Genomic DNA, 18956 nt, shown 5'->3' on the forward strand with positions numbered 1-18956 from the left:
TTAGGCTATCATTTCTTTTTTATCTTTAATACTTTTGTATGCATGCTTATTAAGCTGTCTTTTGCTCTTTTCTGCTGTAACAATGTAATAGTCCCCTCTGTGATACAAATAAAGGTATTCTGATTCTGATAAATAAAGTATTTTGACTCTGATTATCTCTGCTCTATGCGCGTCCCCGTGAGTGTTGTGCTGGCGGGGTCTCGCGGTCCCTCCCCTCCCCTCCCTCGCCCCCCGAGGCGCGCGCCCACCTCTCCCCTCCGTGTCCGCGAGGGGGCGCTGCGTGTCGGTCTGAGGCTGCGCCGCTCGCCCTGCATCACGAGAGGAAAATACCACCAGATGGCGGTTTAGGATTGCTGCTCTTCTCTCAAGGCGCGGTTCCGCTCGCACGGCCAATTTTCAATATTAAAATACGCACTATATTAAAACGATAATCGATTTATTATTTCGGAAGGTGATAATCGATTCGGCGATGTTCGTTAGAGGTGAGTGTCTTATGTTTTTGTCGTGTTTTGTGTGGTGGGGAAGGGAGCACAGATTAAAGATGGTGGACACAGACAGGGAAGACTGGTTAGATGGGGGGATGGGCGTTAGCGGCTAACGGAGGTGCTTTCTCTCTCTTCCTCACTCTCACTGTAGCCTAGCAGAGCCATTAGCTTTGTGAGCTAGCCACACAAAATGTCGCCAAGACAACTTGCTACAGGGTGCAAGAGGCTGTCGCAGCTCCAGCTTCCAATTTCTATCCGGCTCTTGAGTTTGGCTTGTCAACAAATAAAGAGCCATGCGGTGTGACGTGTTTTCTTGCTCCTTGCAAGACAGGAATCACCTTCTCTCATTTGCACAGCCCTATTATGATACAGTATTGCTCTGCTGTCATTTATGCAAATTCCACGTTGACTTTGTTGTTATCATCCCGTGGTAGTTTGTCGTTTTTGTTTCATGTACAATGTGATGTATGAACCTAGGAGCGACTTTTCCCCCTGTGTCAACATCGCCACCCCTTTCAAGTTTCTTAGGAGTAGTGGTGACTTTTGACACGGCTAATAAACGTGTTGCTTTTGTAATGAATGACAGCTGGTGGATGCTTTTTAATACGTTTGCAAGGATCGTCTCTGTGCATGATAAACAATATTATTATGGCGCTGCTTTCCCCATCTCCGCCCCCTTCTGTGCGGGAAGCAGGCAACACTGAGCGGGGAAACATGAGTCACATTAGGGGGGATGGGCTCCAGTATCTCCTCCATCTCTAGTACACAGTCTTCAGTGCTGGCTGTCACTCCTCTCTGTCCTATGAGCAGCTCAGCCTGTGCAGGATAGTCAGTGATAGTCGATAGTGGGTCAGAGAGCCTCCTGCAGTCTGCATGAATCTCACATTGTTGCATAACCGCTTTGTTTACAGTCGGCCATGTGATTGTCTTGGATTGCAATCTGCAGCCTGCTCGCCTGCCAACCTATCTTCCATTATCACTCACTGTTTCCACTTCATACTGCACAGGCCATATTTTATACATCCCTCAGAAGCTAGGCAATACATGGTTGAGATTGTTAGAATTACTGTTGTATTGATTTCATTTGTGATGGCTCTAAACCAGGGACTTGGTTAGATGAACAGTTCTTGTGTTTATATGAATATTTGTATTCTGTTTGCACATTTTTACTTAGACTTTAATATCTGAATCAAACATCCTTTATGTCTCTGGTAGCTGGGACATTTACCGCGTTGATTATATGAATATTTGTATTCGCCTGCCAACCTATCTTCCATTTTCACTCACTGTTTCCACTTCATACTGCACAGGCCATATGTTATTTTATTTTATTTTATTTATCCTTTATTTATCCAGGAATGTCCCATTGAGATACAAGATCTCTTCTTCCAGGGAGTCCTGACCAACACGGCACACAACAAGTTTCAACATAAAACAAGGGCATTAAACAAAAAACATACAATTCAAATATAAATACAGAAGGCCATTTGTGCAGTGGCAAGAAGCATAATCACATCAGCAATAGCATCAGGTAAAACAGTTACATGTTTCATGAAGGGCTAATCGTAGCATACCTTTAAAAGCATTTTTTTTAAAAGCAGTTATACATCCCTCAGAAGCTAGGCAATACATGGTTGAGATTGTTAGAATTACAGTTGTATTATTTAATGGCTTCAAAGAGATCTTATTACGAGCTATTGACTTTTTCTGTGTGAATGGAAGCGGAAATGGTTGGGTAGAATATTTGACCCATAACCGTATTTCGAAAGCACACAAACATTGAAGCCTCTTTGTATTAAATACATTATTGTTAGAATTACAGTTGTATTGATTTAATTTGTAATGGCTCTATAGAGATCTTACTATTGACTTTTTTTGTGTGAATGGAAGCTGGAAGTTAAATATGTGTGAGTATTGTTTGTTGGGTCGAATGTTTGTCCTAATGAATGGAAAACATTCCCATAACCACATTTTGAAAGCACACGATCAATGAAGCCTCTTTGTATCAAACGCACCAGAAAATATGCAATCTTCATGCATTTCATTTACCGAACATTACCGGGAAAAATGGTAATATACAAATTATCCGTCCTCATTAAGAACATTTTAATTGATTGAATAATAACAGGTGTGCATATCTGCTTTTGGCAACGCTGTAAAAGTTAACATATTGAGTACTTGATGCAAATATCATATATAATTATATTTTGAGTCATTGATTTGCAGCATAGCACACAGAGACGTTGAATTCAAAGGTCTATACTCTGACACATATTGTCTTTTAATCGACATATTTAGAATATCCCAAACCTTGTATAGAGATTAGTTTTCATGCCTGCTTATTTTTATATATGTATTCCACACATTAATGTGATTTACACTAACAAATGGTCGGGCGCAACTACTGTTTTGCATGATTGTTGAAACAGATCCAGTTTTTATGGGAGTGTTAAAAAGTTAAGAGCATGCAGTGTTTAATTTTTCCATACATACATTTTATTTTGGTGACCTGCCAAAAGAGATATTTTCCTCTCCAAAAAAACACATTTTCGGTGTTATTATGTCTTTCAAAATGTAGCGTGGAAACGCAATTGAAGGTGTGAGTTTATTAACAACTGTTTGACTGGAAAATATGACTTCTTAGAGTAGACCTCCACATGACTTTGTTAGCTGATCATATCTAGTGTGCTCTTTTATTACAACTTATCAGATACTTTGTAGTTTTATGTATGTCATTTCATTTCTCCCACACACATTGTGACCTTTGCCCTTATTCTATGCAAGTAGGTCGGACTTGTGTTTTAATGCTAGAGCACGGGTTGCTCAATTAATCGCAATTACGATTATGGCTTGCAACGATTACGAAAACAACGTAATCGAAATAAAAACGATTATTTTGTTATTATTATAAAAAAAAAAGATGTTTTTTCAGATGAATTGTTCTTAAAGTTCAGGGTAATCAACTGTTAAAACATTTTTTCTCCAATAAATTGACGTTTTCAAAGTAAATGGATAATCGTTTTTAATAATCGTGATATCAATTATTGACCCAAATAATCGAGATTATGATTTTTGCCATAATCGAGCAGCCCTACTTACAGGTATATTATAGACATCCACCATCTATTCTCATGTACTATTTTATCAGATGATTGTGTCGCACTGTTGGAGGAGCCTGTGACCTAATCATCGTCATATCTACACCGTGGCTATGCACACATGACAATAAAAGCCTTGAAACTTGAAGGAACACAAAGGTCGTTTAGCTTGGAAATCGCTGGTTTAGACATATCCACGTTAACAAGAATGTATATAGTTAGTCTGACGCCCAACAGAATCGCTCTGTGTTTTGTTTTGTCATAGATACACATATCTTTGGACCAGATACCTGAATGTAGCCCAGAAGAAAAGATAACCACTTTGAGAAATGTTCGGTAATCTACCACACTGTACTTTCCTCAGGTGATGAAGCCGTTGACATGCAGTCCCATTTCTTGTACACTTTTTTAAACAGTTACTGATGTAAAGACCATTTTGTTGTGTAATCCTTTTCGACAACATTCAGGGTTAACAGAAATGGTGAATAATCGCCCTGCTAAATTGTCTCTTTCCATAATAAGCCAATAAAAGGCTAAGAGTCACATCACGTATCATGCTAGTAGTGTACATACTGCACTGTGTTGGGTAATGGACATACAATAGTTGTTTGTTTTAAGGTAATTGCTTTCAGGCAGTTAAGCAGGCCTTTCCCCATGTTGAATAGTATTGTTTGACGATGAATCCAATATTAAAGAGCAGACCTGGACTGTGTTATGAATCGTGCCGTATAGTGGCGACTTAGCTGGAGGCGCTCAATTGTAGAAGGCTTTTGTCCGAGCTATACGCTTATAAGGATACAGCTCAAGAGATTATGTAATGGGGTTTGACATTTGTCGAAGCCCATTACACGGCAACTTTGATTCAAGATGTTGGCCGTAGAAAGACAATATTTCCTGGTCGTATTATTGGCTTTTTGCACCACAGTGAGAGGCATGTCAAAGCAACATTAAATAGGCCTTCATTAGTTTGTTTTAACATCTAATATATTTAGCATTTCACGCATCTAAAAACAACAAAACTCACTTTTGAAAAGCAGATTGATGAGTCCACTTCCTTCATAATGATGTTGTTAAAAATATGGAATAAAGCAGATTTACTAAATGCATTCAATCAAATGTTCTTGACATACATTCCTAGCAATCTCCCTTTTTAATATATTGGTCGTATTGAGCTGAATGATGTGTTTCTACTACTTGTTAAAATGACTCAAGTATATGAGTGAGATCATGTAAAACAGTAGTGCGATCTTTGTGGGTTTGTCTTCTTCAGGATAGCCCTGCTCGTGTTAATATGCAGAGAGAGCTGCGTAACACTTTCTGAAATAGTTTTGTCACCCGTGGCTGAGTTGAGGTTTTCATTGTGATGTGGTTTCCTGTTATGTAATTAGCTGCATAGCTGGTGTCAGCTGTTGTCTGTCACTTTGTTTTACACAGGGCAAGTAAGGAGTTAGATAACCGTAAAGTCAAGTGGATTTAACTTATCATTTTATGTATTTGTACTGCTATGTTTGTCATTTTTATTTTCTTAATGTTTTATGTGAGGGACTGCGGATGGAAAGTAGCTCAAAGCTAAATCCGGCATATTTACACTTGGCATATTTCATGTTTTAAGGGTTCATTAATGTCCTCGCCAAATAAACAAACAAATACAAAATAAATCTAAAGGCTGTTGAGATGAGGTCCTTCAGGGTGCGTTCACACTAGGGTTGCCAGAAACTGACCATGATCAAAATCGATTATTCGGCAGCCCTGCCGAATAATAATCGATTATTCGACCGACCGTACCTGCCGCTTTGTTCATCTTTAGTCGCACGTGTGAGGGAGAGGGGGGGGTGGGGGCGGGGTCGGTGTGTAGCGTGCTGCAGCAGCAGTCTCCTCTGCACGCAGGCTTCCTCCAAGTTTACAGTAAAACAAACTGGTGGTGTAACCAATGGCCATTTACAATTATTAATACTATTACTATTATTAGCATTAGTCTATATTTTGGTTGAAACTAAGCCAGAAAAAATAATAAAAAACATAAATAATAATAAAACAATATATAAATAAAATCGATTTTTAAAAATAATATTCGATTATGGAGACTGTAACGAATAATCGAATAATCACTGGCATCCCTAGTTCACACCAGCCTTGTATAGTCCGGTTGAATCGAACCCTGGTGCGTTTAGCCGCTTGGTGCGGTTCGTTTGGGTCGGTGTGAACGCAATCCGAGACCTCTGAGGTGAACTAAACAACCGGACTCTGGTCCGCTAAAATAGGTGGTCTCGGAGCGCTTGCTTGCGAACTCTAGAGCGGTTCATTGCTGGTGTGAACGCAGTCCGCACCAAAACATAGGAAGCGTAGTATTTACGAGTCACAAGAACGCGGATGTCTTCAAAATCTTTAGCGAAAGAGTCTTTCAAGACATCCGCGGTTGTTCAGTTAAAGAGTGAAGCAGAATGAAGTGTTGAACAGTGTCGTGTAAAGTAAAAATTCTCCGTCAGCTACATAAAAGTAAGAACCTCTGTCGTCTGTGAAACGCCCCTCCTTACTGCAGAACGTCTCTCATTATGTTATAATGTTTTTAACGCACGTTGTCTGATTATATAATAATATGCGCGGGCCGCTAGAGTCTGTTGATCTCCAGATTAACAGCAGCATGAGAAGAACCTGCCGAAAGTGCCGATGCTCCATGGCGGAGGCTCCGGTAGAAATTGCCGGGATTCGCGTTTTTACCCCCTTAATGTCTGACCAATGGTTGAACAGCATTTCCGTGCACATGACTTGTGTTTAAAGTTTATAGTCCAGTGATGACCATTAGGTGTGAATGCACCCTCAGTATTTCTGAGCATTTGCTGCCTTTCTTTAAGCCCGTAATACGGTGTAAAACATTTGTAAAGAAGATGCATTGCAGGCAAAATAAACATGCACGAATAAACACAATATAACATGATTTTAAAACACTTTATATACCATACAATTATTCTAAAAAAACTACAGCATTCGCGACTTTTAAAGCTGGACTTATCAATTGTTGACAAAGCTCTTGGTTTTAAAGTTTCACAGTGTAATTTACAGATTAATTTACAATACAAAGGCAAGTTTATTTATATAGCACATTTCAACACAAGGCAATTCAAAGTGCTTTACAAAAATGAAAGAAATTAAGAGCATTAAGAAACATATTATGAAATGACATTTAAAAACACTAATTTAAAGGCAAAGATACATGAATAAAAGTTACAGTGCAGTGTGAGATACACACATCTGAACAAACAGCCTCATGACACAGCATTAGAGTGATGTATGTTCCTGCTTTAGCCATTACACTCACACAGAAAGCTCAGGCACCAGTCAGTTAAATATTGATTAGTGTAGATGCGATCCATCTGGTCGTTGAGTAACTTTCATCCCAGTGTATCGCATACATTTTAAAAACATTTTTTTTTTTTGGTTGTCTGATGGATAGTGAGGTGGGCTGATGATCGGAAGGTTGCGAGTTCAAATCCGCCTGGAACACCACCACTAGTGTGTCCTTGAGTAAGGCACTTAGCCCTCAGTCACGGCCCGTCCACACAGCGGCGTTGGAAGAAGCTTCTGCCCATTCACTTTGAATGGGGTGACGTCACTTTTTGCCGAACTGCATTGTGGGAAGCAGAGCGTATCAAATCATATGCCAGTACAAGCTCTAGCCAATCAAACCGCTGATTGTGTGTCAGGGGCGGGAGATTCATGTGATTGGTTGTTGGTCGAGCTTCAGACACGCCCAGCTCCAAGCTTTTTTTGAAGCTGTAGTGTGGACGGGCCGTTACTCCAGGGAGAATGTCCCTGTAATTAGGTCATCGTAAGTCGCTTTGGAATCAGGCGTTTATGCTAAAAGCCTGAATTATATCTTTGGGAGAATAAAACAGATCCTGAACTCCGGTGTGTCTCACTCATTAACAACGCAACACAGAGCAACAAGAACGTTGTCTACAGTAGCCATGAACTCGCATGTATTTTGTTATGTGAGGGGGGGGGGGTGGATGCGTGGGCCACCCGAATAGGTTAAGGGGCCTTTGGCTTTTCTTGCCCCCACAAATAGAATCAAATTCTGTGGGAAACACTGCATCTATTAGGAAAAGTGCATATTTAAGGGAAGGAGATGACCGTCACTGTTGAAGTTTTATCCAAGTAATAACATACTTATGTGCAATGCCTTGTTTTTTTAGCTGCTGCGACGCAAAACTGTTCCAATTCGGGATCAATAAAGTATATCTTATCTTATATACGCATACAGCTGCATTATAGTGTGATAAACTCCTTATGATGTGCTTCTTAAGTACAGCAGAACCATATAAACACTCAAATGATTTGAGATCTTGCCAACAAGAAAGAAATAAAAACACTATGATGATAAAGTGAAATAAATACAGTTACATTGACTAAAACAATGGCACTGAATACATCAAATGGACCAATTAATGGCTATATAACATTTGAATCAACAGCTATTTCTAAGACATTTATTTCTCAGTGTGGAACTCTAACAGTATGTAAGTGTTTATTCTTAATGAGAAATGTGAATTGTATTTGTATTCCCAGAAAGTGCAGTCTCAGAGTCTTGTAACAATGGAAAGTTGACGAACAAAGCCCTTAATTGTTTATACAAACGTTGTTACGGTCACAATAGTTTCAAAGTGCTCAAGTATACGGTGGCAGCATGTAAAGAAAACTTGATCATCGTAGATTTACTGCATTCAATACAAAAGACTCAAAAAGGACAACAAGGTTACAGTATCAGCTGGCGAGCGCTGGGAAGTAAATGTTTACTCACATTTCACAACGGAGGGATTTCCTGCCTTACTGCAAGAGGTTGAATTGTATGTGCTAAATCAGGGGTGTCAAACTCAGTTTTATCGCGGGCCACATTAGCATCATGGACTCAAAGGACCAGTTAAGACTATCTAAAAATACATATATAAATATTTAATATATATTAAATAATGTATTATATTACATTATTGCCTCTGCATTGGATTATTATCAGATAGGGTAAACACTTCATAATTAACTACGCCTGAAAGCAGAAGTCTAGGGCAAATAATTGATAGTCTCTTCAGTGAGAATGTCACAAAATGATTTTAAAAAGTAAAGGCAAATTCTGGAAAAAAAGTCAAAATCAAAAAAAAGAAATGACATTTTTGTTTAATTTATTTTTTTGGGGAAAAAGTAACATTGAGACGAAAGTCAAATTCTAAGAAAAAAGGCATATTTTGAAGATTTTTTTTCAAATTCTGACTAAAAAGTCAAATTTGAGATGCATTGTGGGACATGTAGTTTATGGGCGATGTGCTTCTATAAAGCGGCATGTAACCGTTTAATAAACATATATTCTTTGCAAGCTCTTGTGGGGCCGCATGAAATGAAGTCACGGGCCGGATTTGGCCCCCGGGCCTTGAGTTTGACACCCCTGTGCTTTATGCTAGCTGATGGTTTGCGCATGGTTTAGTGGTGTAATGATGCAGCATACATCTAGGTTGGGTAGGTTAGAGATAGAAAGGCTGTCTGCAAAGTAAAACTGCATGTTGTCAGATAACATAGTGAAGCATTGTTGACATAATGATGAGTCAGAATCAGAAGAATCACACGTACAAGGAATTTGACTTGATGTCGTGGTGCACACATAAAAAAAAAAAAATGACAAACACAGATAGAGAACTAGAAAAATATAAAAAAAATTATAAAAATATAGTAAGAATATAACAGTATTTACATAGGAATGGAATGGAATACAAATATGGAATAAAAATCGGCAGTCAGATAACATAACGACACTCAACGAGGGACCAAGATGAGTTGTAGGTTGGTTTTAGTTTAGGTAGCCTAATGATATTCAGCTGTCAGGTTGAGCAATAATTGTGTGTGTGTGTGTGTGGGTGTGTGTGTGTGTGTGTGTGTGTGTGTGTGTGTGGGTGTGTGTGTGTGTGTGTGTGTGTGTGTGTGTGGTGTGTGTGTGTGTGGTGTGTGTGTGTGTGTGTGTGTGTGTGGTGTGTGTGTGTGTGTGTGTGTGTGTGTTGTGTGTGTGTGTGTGTGTGTGTGTGTGTGTGTGTGTGTGTGTGTGTGTGTGTGTGTGTGTGTGTGTGTGTGTGTGTGTGTGTGTGTGTGTGTGTGTGTGTGTGTGTGTGTTGTGTGTGTGTGTGTGTTGTGTGTGTGTGTGTGTGTGTGTGTGTGTGTGTGTGTGTGTGTGTTCTCCCTGGTTCTCCTTCACGGCTCAGTGTTTTCTCAGCTGAACAACCTGCTCTACCTGCAGCTGGCAGCTAAACTAACACCTGGCAGAGACTGGTACTAGTCTTATAAAGAGTAAAGAATGGAAAGACAAACTAAGCCTTTGACTTTCCGAAGTAAAAACACATTGACTACTGCCTACATTTAAAAAAACATGCTGCTTCTTTAGTGGAATTATAACCGTTAGCTTCTTGAGCTAATCCTTGGTTCCTTGTACTGCTTTAAATGAGGCTGATTGCACTCTTGTAGAATTGAACATGTGGTGTGTACTACTGTAGTTTTACACTGATCTCTCTGAAAATATGTTTAAAGTATCAGTCTGACTGAAATTAAATGGATTTATTTGACTCAAATAGGATATGTTCTGCCCTGTATATCACTCTAGGGTCGCAGCGGCCAGTTTGAAGAAATACAATCGTATGAAAGTGGATAATTGTTTATGATAATTTGATATGGCCCGCAAGAGCTTACAAAGAATATAACACGTTTATTATACGGTTACTTGCCGCTTTACAGAAACACGTTGCCCATAAACTCCATGTCCCACAATGCATCTCGTTTTGTGACATGCGCACTGAAAGAGACTTGCAATTATTTGCCCCAGACTTCTGCTCTCAGACGTAGTTAATTATGAAGTTATTACCCTATCCGATAATAATCCAATTCAGAGGCAATAATGTAATATAATGCATTATTTTATATATATATTATATATTCATATTTATATAGTTACAAGCAGCCCTTTGAGTGCAACCATAATGCTAATGTGGCCCGCCATGAAATTGAGTTTGACACCCCTGCCGTAAACAATTGCTTTTTCTCTGAGATTTATATCGTACCTTTTAAAATGTCCCTCTGTTGCATCCCAAATAATCTTCGGTTAATTTCTTTAAAAGACAAAGGTTTCGGTTTTAATATCAGGGATCTTATTTCAGTAGACTCAACAACACAAGTCACAGATTATTGCACAAACAAATCGGAGCTTACCTTCTGTATTATTCCTCTTAACTAACTTATAATTATTGTTCCTATTGTTCTGCACCTAAGCGGGTTGAACATATTTTTATTATAATACATTTTACAGAACTATAAAACCACGCAATTGTATTATTATGTGGGCTAAAAATTATTATTCAAGTATTTCAACCACAATCATGGCAAGATTTTATTTCTGGACTTTTACAATTAATGCAGAATTTTTTATATCTTGTGTTAGGGCTGTGCAATTAATCGTATTTACGATTTTGGCCTGCCACAATTACGAAAACAACATAATCGAAAAAAAGGATTATTTTGCTTTGCTAGGTTGTGACAGTGCTGCAACATATTTGATCTAATTTATTTGAGTCTAATTTATTTTAATTGATCATATTTATATGTTTAGTAGCTTGTGGAAGTGCGCTCCAAAATATTTGTTGATCTTGTTTATTGGTATTTATTATTTTTGATATTATTTATTTAAATGTATCATTTATTTTTGTATTGGTTTTTCAGTTGAATTATACGTTCAGGGTAATCAACAGTTAAAAAGATACTGTTCAAATTATTATTTGTATTTGTTTTAAAGTTCAATAAATGGATGTTTTCAAAGTCAATGAATAATCGTATTTAATAATCGTGATATAAATTATTGACCAAAATAATCGTGATTATGATTTTTGCCATAATCGAGCAGCCTTATCTTGTATTTAAAAATACCCCCCCCCCCCCCCCCCCCCCCCCCCCCCCCTTGCCTGTTCACTCTTAAAAGCATATATTGAAATCATAAATCTCGACCACACAATGGCTCAATGGGATGTGAATCCATAGCGTAATGCAAGAGCACAAAACAACGTAATTACTGTTATTCTGAAATATGTATTTTGTGATATTATTGCTTCATATTTTTCAAGTTGAATGCAACCACCATCTTTCCTCTCACTGGGAGAATAGGAAGTGAAACATGACTGTGTTGTTATTTCCACTCTTGAAAGTCATCCAATTAAAATGCTGAAGGCAGGAGTATTTTTTCACTCAACAATTCTGTCTATAAAGGAATGAAATCACGGCTAAAATAAGCTCATAAATGTGATGGTATTTCTGGAAGTGTTTCTCCACATGAAAACAGATGGTGTGAACATATTGAAAAGCTAGTATTCATCGAAAAAAATCCTATTGTGTTTTTTGGCATTTATTGTAGAAAAACTCAGTGAACTTAATTGTTAATCTCAAAATATGTTTGTACACACAGAACGATCAAAATACTATTTCCCACAGTCCCTATGTATAAAATAAAAGGATATACAATATATATAACATACCTATACCCCAACTTATTTACATAACTATATATCCATACACATTCAAGTACAAGAACACTCAATAATTACAAAAAACACTGTTTACTTTAAAAGTAAGCAGGATATATATGGAAAAAGATGATGCAATGAGAGTGCAAATTGAACTAGTTTAAGATGGATGTTTTCTTCCCAGCTGTTAGGACAGTGAGGAAGGCTCGCTCTGAGAGGTGTTACTGACAGCGTTTAATTCTTTAACTTCAAAGTGGAGCTTTGTGGGCGAGAACACCTTTATTAAAGAGCTCAAAGGACAGACTGCCACCAGGGCTTCACTCAAATTAATCTCAGGGGAGAGCTTAAGGTGGTCCGAGCAGTAGGTCTCTGTGTGAACTATACTCTGTATATTATCCACATATTAAACTGCCGGCTTCTGTCAAATATGCTTTGGAAAAGACTACCGAGACTGTAAATAAAACATTTGTTGCCTAACACTTTAATTAATACACTGATTGTTTACGACATGTTATAATTTGTTGTCTACAGCAATTAGTGTTTATTGTCTTAAGAACTATAACGTCACCTGTGAGGCATATATAAGTGGCTGCTGGTGTTTCTACATATGTGCGATGCCTTGTTTTTTTAGCTGCTGCAACGCAAAAATGTTCCAATTCGGGATCAATAAAGTATATCTTATCTAAGCATACAGCTGGATTAAAGCAGAACCATATAAACACTGGAATGATTTGAGATCTTGCCAACAAGAAAGAAATAAAAACACTATGATGATAAAGTGAAATAAATACAGTTAAATTGACTAAAAACAATGGCACTAAATACATCAAATGGACCAATTAATGGCTATATAACATTTGAATCAACAGCTATTCCTAAGACATGTATTTCTCAGTGTGGAAATCTAACAGTATGTAAGTCTTAATGAGAAATGTGAATTGTATTTGTATTCCCAGAAAGTGCAGTCAGTCTTGTAAGAATGGAAAATTGACGTTATGATAAATTATTGATGTATTTTGGGGGCATTAAAGAGTTGCCTCCAGTTTCAGAGGTAGACATTGATCTCCTGCTGATAGAGTCTCTAGGGTTTCATGTCTGCAGGATACATCCATTCTCACCTCTGCTTCGGAGGGGTTTGACTTATGTGCTCTCATAGCAGCCTGATCTAAATGTGGCACAAAACGAGACCCGCAAATCCTTCAGGTTTCCTTTATACAGTCGCGGTAAACAAACAGCTTGAAGCATTGGTTGTGTGTGTCTTGGCGGTCAGTGTTATTTGTACACACTCCTTACTTAATATTGATTTACTGGTCTGTGCCAAGTCAATTCTGTGGCTCTAATACAGAGTGGGAATGAAGTAAGTGGTCGCAGAATGAGGGAAACATCTGGGCAAATTAGCTACTAGACAGGGCTTACACGCAGATCAGGAAGTATGTGTAAAATGAGCTGATCAGATTTGAGCCACTTTATGATGTCATAACGATTTTTTGTCTTGTGTAACCATTAGCCAATCACCAACCAAGGTAACCCCCCCCACCTTATCACCTGAATCTCCTCCTAGAGCACCATTGTGTTCTCTTTAACCAAATGTTTCTCAGAGGGGCGTGGGGAGGGGCTCCTTATTTTCATCTAAAGTCACAGACAGAGAATCAGCACTTTGGAAACGGGGCTGAAACAGAGGGGATTATGGGATGCTGCAATGATATGTTTGGTGTTTGGAGCCAATCAGAGACATGTTCTGTATATATCTGAGACCTATACAGGGGGTCCGCGGGGTCTTAAAAAGTATTAAAAGTTGATAAATAAATTTAGCGAAAATGAAGGCTATTAAAAAGTATTAAATGGCATTTTCCAAGGTATTAAATGTTGTAGCTTGTTTTCAATAAGTATATAAATGGTCCAAAGAGGTTGTGTTCTACAGTCTGCCTGAATGTAATCATTGCGTAGGTGTGTAGTGTGATTCTGTGTAGTTTATTGATGGCATCCCGTTGGATTTGACGTCATCTGAACAGGACATCGCACGCTCACTGCTTGATAGCGCGAAGGTCCGTTTACGCCGGTTGCTAAACAACATCGTTATGGGGAAATGCAAGTTTGCGTCCAAATGGTTGGAAGATAAGGAGGAAGGACAATCAATACTGTATATAGTAAATGTGAGGTAAAGTGTGTCGCCAAGGTAACCGGTTAAAACTCAAAGTGGCGATGAGGTCTTAAAATGTATGGAAAGGGTCTTAAAAAAGGTCTTAAAAGGTTTTACATTTGACTTCAGGATTCCTGCATATACCCTGAATAATATATTGATGAAAAACAGTATAATAGGGGACCTTTCAAGTGGTACTGGAAATGTTTTACCATGTTAAAAAAAAAACGTCTCTGCATAAAAATCGAGGTCTTGAAAAGTAATTTAAATCCTGAAAATGACTCTAAAGTTACTGCGGCATCTATGTTTCCATGGATTTCAGATGAATCCCATCGAGGTCTACTACAAGTGGAGATGTGGCGGTAGATTTGCTCACTGCGCCGCCCTGAGACATCATTAGTTTGTATCACTCAAACCCGATCTGCTCCTTCGGTCAGTGTGCAGAGGATTAAGGGTTTTCCCCATCTGCACTGTCTCACTCCAGCAGATTATTTACCCGTAAACCTCTCCCCTTATTCCCCACTGACTGCGTATTATCATGCCAGCGTTATCCACCACATGTAAACAAAACACAGAGTCAGACAATCCCTCGACTTAAAGCGGCTGGAAACTGTTGACGCTTGTAGTCAAGCTTGGACGGATGTTTATTGAGCACCATCTTCAGCTGTCGATGGACTTTAATAGCGCTTAGAAAAAGATGAATGTTCAACTAAATGGGATTCATCATCAAACCACTGCTATATGTTTCATTGATTGATTTAGCAAGAGGAGAAAATGTCCTTAAATCAACACAAATAGTATAATCGTGTAGCCCACATGCTTCTGATATATTTAATTAAAAAAAACTGTGTCTTGCAGCGTTTCCGCCAGGGGGGCGTCTTGCCGTCATTTGACGCCCTTATTCAGCTCGGAACGCCCTGAACTCGAGCTGAGAGAAGATCGAGTTTTTATCGCTTGAAATGACGAAAAGGAAAAAGGACAAGGACCCCTCTGTTGGAGGGGCAAAGGAGTCTGGTGGGATTCTTTTCGCCGCCAGCAAAGCGTGTTCCTGTGACGGAAAGTGTACTGCCGGCTAGGGTTGGGAACCGAAACTCGGTTCCAGATGAGAACCGAGAAGAAAATGCCGGGTACCGGGTACCCTTACAAAATACACTTTTGGTTCTGCTTAACGGTTCCTAAACGCGGTAGACGTTGAATTCCACCGGGTCCGTCTGCGCTGCGGTGACCCGGTGGAATACATAGCGGACTGGCCATCTGTGTGTTCAGGAGAATCACAGAACGGCCGGTCGTCAGCGGGCCGTTGACGGCCGGCACCGCCCTTCATTTTTTAAAACGGCATCATGTAAGTTGTGCTGACAGGCGACAGAGGTCCACAGTTGCCCCGCAGCGAGGCTCCCCCGCCCTCCAGTAGACAGTTCACGAGCTCAGTCACTTCATAACACCAAAGATGGGTCGCGGTAAACGCTCTGAAGTGAGGCTCCACTACACTAAAAAATAAAATGACAAGGCAAAGTGTAATGCCTGTGGCAAGTTAATAGCTTGCCAACAGTCATAGCTCAGTTAAAATAAAGCACAGCTATTGTGCAATACATTTGTATTGCATGTATATTTTTTTATTTGTAAAAACGTCAGTTAAAGCTTAAAAGAATAAAGATATTTTTGTTATCTAAACGTTTTTACAATTTTGGAATCGAAACGGGGAATCGATAAGAACCTGAATCGATAAGCAGAATCGGAATCGATACATTTCAAACGATACCCATCCCTACTGCCGGCGAGCCTTGACGGGGGGTGCTAGTGAAGCACGCGCGTGAACTGCGAGCGCCGGAGCCTCGCAGCGGCGAAACTGAGGCTCTGGTAAACTGGTAACATGAAGAGGCTCTTCTTAGTGAGCCGAGCCAAATGATCCGACTCACTAAAAAGAGCCGGAATTCCCATCACTAATACGTAAAGAGATATTATCTATACGGGACGGCTCAATTCAAAATTCAAGTCAAGTGACACAACGTGACGTCACATTTTATTGCTTATAGATTATCAGAACATTTCAAAGGGGACACAGTCACATTGGATATTAACCTATGGATTAACTACATCATCGTTTTTTATCGTTGTAATGCCATTGAAGACCAGACAAAGACCAAGGTAAGCCATGTTAGCCTAGCACATGTTAGTACCTAAAGCCACTTGTCTTGTTTTGATGTACGTTTTTGTTGATAACGTCGCGAGTTTGTATCTTTCAGTGTTGAGGTGAGCACAGTTAGATTCTGTGTCTTTACGATCATAAACGATGTGTTGGATATGCAGCTATGATTAGTAATAAGGGAGCTAGGAGTGATTTTCGGTGCAGTAATAGGTTAGCATTTTTCGCTCGGGGCTAATTCAGAGGCTCACTGTTAGCATTGTGTGTTTTTTTTGAAGAAAAAAATGAAAAAGATCAGATAAATTAGTTTTTTTTCCCGTTATATGGATATAAAATATTCATAGTTTATTAAATAGTAAGGTTCCTTAGACGTTGTTTCCTGCAAATTACACAATTTCGGCCCCGGAACCGGGTCCGTGGGGCCTAAGAGGATAACAGAGTATGTTTTTTATTTTTTTTACAGTTGTATTTGGATGGAATGAATACCTATAGTGATAATTCAAAGTAAGTCCGCCTGGACTTTATTTTTCTAAACTTCTTCGTCGGCCGACGAGTCCGAACTCAAATACTCCGCCATGTTTTCGTTGTGTGTTTACAAAGTGAACGCATAGATGACGTCACGACCTAGTTTTTCGGATCATGTGACTACTGAAAATGGCCAAAATGGCAGCTGCCTGACGGAATATACAGGTTTTGATAAAAAAGAGCTATAAAATCATTATTTACCGGGGAATATCGCTGATTTCTTCAGGGTATGGTTTACACATAATGTTTCACTAAATACTGAAGTTTTTAAAAAAAATCTAATGACTGGAGCCTTCCTTTAATGTCCCTACAATATAACCTTAATGCCTCACAGAATAATGCATATTCATGATGTTAACAGACTGTTAGTGCAGGATAGGAGGGCAGCTAACAAATACCTATCAATTATTCAATATCTAGAAAAAAAAGTGCATTTTGAGGAGACAAGGCAGCATCCTGAAATGTCTTGCTTTTCCAACATTTAAAGTTATTTAATTTGAAGCAAACAACCAAAACAACCCACACAGTGTTGCCTTCGAAAAGCTGGTAGCAGACATGTTTGATTTAAAAACTCTTACAGTTAACGCATCCCTTTAAATGATTATCATAAACACACATTTATATTTCTGCGAGTGGAGGACCTGTAATACTTTATGTAACATTTTACATTTATATATTTAATATGTAATATTCCATCCCTCACATACTTATGTATATATAGTACCTTGCTTTATATTTTGTTTTTGTTATTGTTAATTTGTAAATTCAACATGTATATTTTCTACTTTCTTGTTTATTTCTAGTCTTTTCCATTTGTATTGTACAATGCCATTTCAATCAGGACAGACTTCATTTTGTTTAACGAACATTTATTGACACATGTCATATGATAAATGTTAAGTCTTTGGCGATTAGACCCCGATCGTGAAATCGTATATCTAAAGGGGGAAATGCAGCCGTGAGCATATAGGGAACCCCCCGGGGTCTAGACACTGGTGATGATGATGAAGATCTGGATTTGATGAGGAGATGGGATGAAGAGGGGGTGTGATGAGGTCTTTGGATTAGCTCTCCTGGATGAAAGGAGGTGGATGGGGAGGAAGCGTGACAACCTGGAATCACAGCTGACTGCAGAGGAGAACCATTTTAAAGTTTGGCTGCAGCACGCTGATTGGCTGCTGGGGAATGAGGTGAAATGTAATAGGTTAAAAGAAAGCCCGTGATGAGCTGATTATAAGCAGCTGCGGAGTGAATGTATCCCAGTCTTCCTGAAAGAACTTGCGCTGAGCTTCATGTCTTTTATGCTGCTGAAACACAAACATTTCCCAAATTGGGATCAATAAAGTACTATCTATCTTAAAAAAAAAAAAAGATTATCATGATAGCGTTTTCCGGTGATCACATTACATGTCACTTGTTAGACGCTTTTATCCAAAGCAACTTACTGTGGGCAATCCCCAAAGGAGCAATTTGGGGTGAAGTGTCTCAGGGACTGCTGACTGCAGTGGGGTTTGAACCTGTGACCCCCTGATCCCAACACCAACGCTGAACCCACTGCACCACACGCCCCCACTCATGCAGTGATTCACATCCCTAATCTGCACTCATTATTTACCTTTCTGTTGATTTCCCTCAGCTCAGCAATTTCCAAAATCCACTCAACATTCAACAGAGCAAGCAGCTTACAACTATTTCTATTACTTTTCATTTTCATTCCTCTCTTTATTAATCAGTCGGTTTAATACATGTCCTTTTACAAGCTTGTACAGCCCAAGGTGATGTTTTCAACGGTCCATGTTGTTCAGCATTCTAAAACCCAAAGGATATTCAGTTAACCATCTCAGCTCACAACAGAAAGAAAAGCAGCTAATACTCACATTCGAGAAGCTGTAACCAACGAATAACTGGCTTTTTTGCTACTTAGAGGATTATAACGACTAATATCTTGCATCTAATTATCTTTCAATGTCAAAAAAATAATTAAAAACTCAATCCAAAGTCAATATAAGATCAAAATGTTTTAAAAAT

General features: G+C 38.9%; 1 protein-coding gene across 1 annotated transcript in view; it reads left to right on the forward strand.

Moving 5' to 3' along the window:
- The first annotated feature begins 296 nt into the window (after positions 1-296).
- LOC117558763 (cohesin subunit SA-1) overlaps positions 297-18956 on the forward strand; it is an 88427-nt gene continuing 69767 nt past the window's right edge. Inside the window, exon 1 of the mRNA XM_034235148.1 lies at positions 297-482. The gene's annotated coding sequence lies outside the window, so the exon portion shown is untranslated. The remainder of the gene's footprint in view (positions 483-18956) is intronic.

This window comes from Gymnodraco acuticeps, unplaced genomic scaffold, assembly GCF_902827175.1.
Source record: "Gymnodraco acuticeps unplaced genomic scaffold, fGymAcu1.1, whole genome shotgun sequence".
Taxonomy (NCBI): Eukaryota; Metazoa; Chordata; class Actinopteri; order Perciformes; family Bathydraconidae; genus Gymnodraco; species Gymnodraco acuticeps.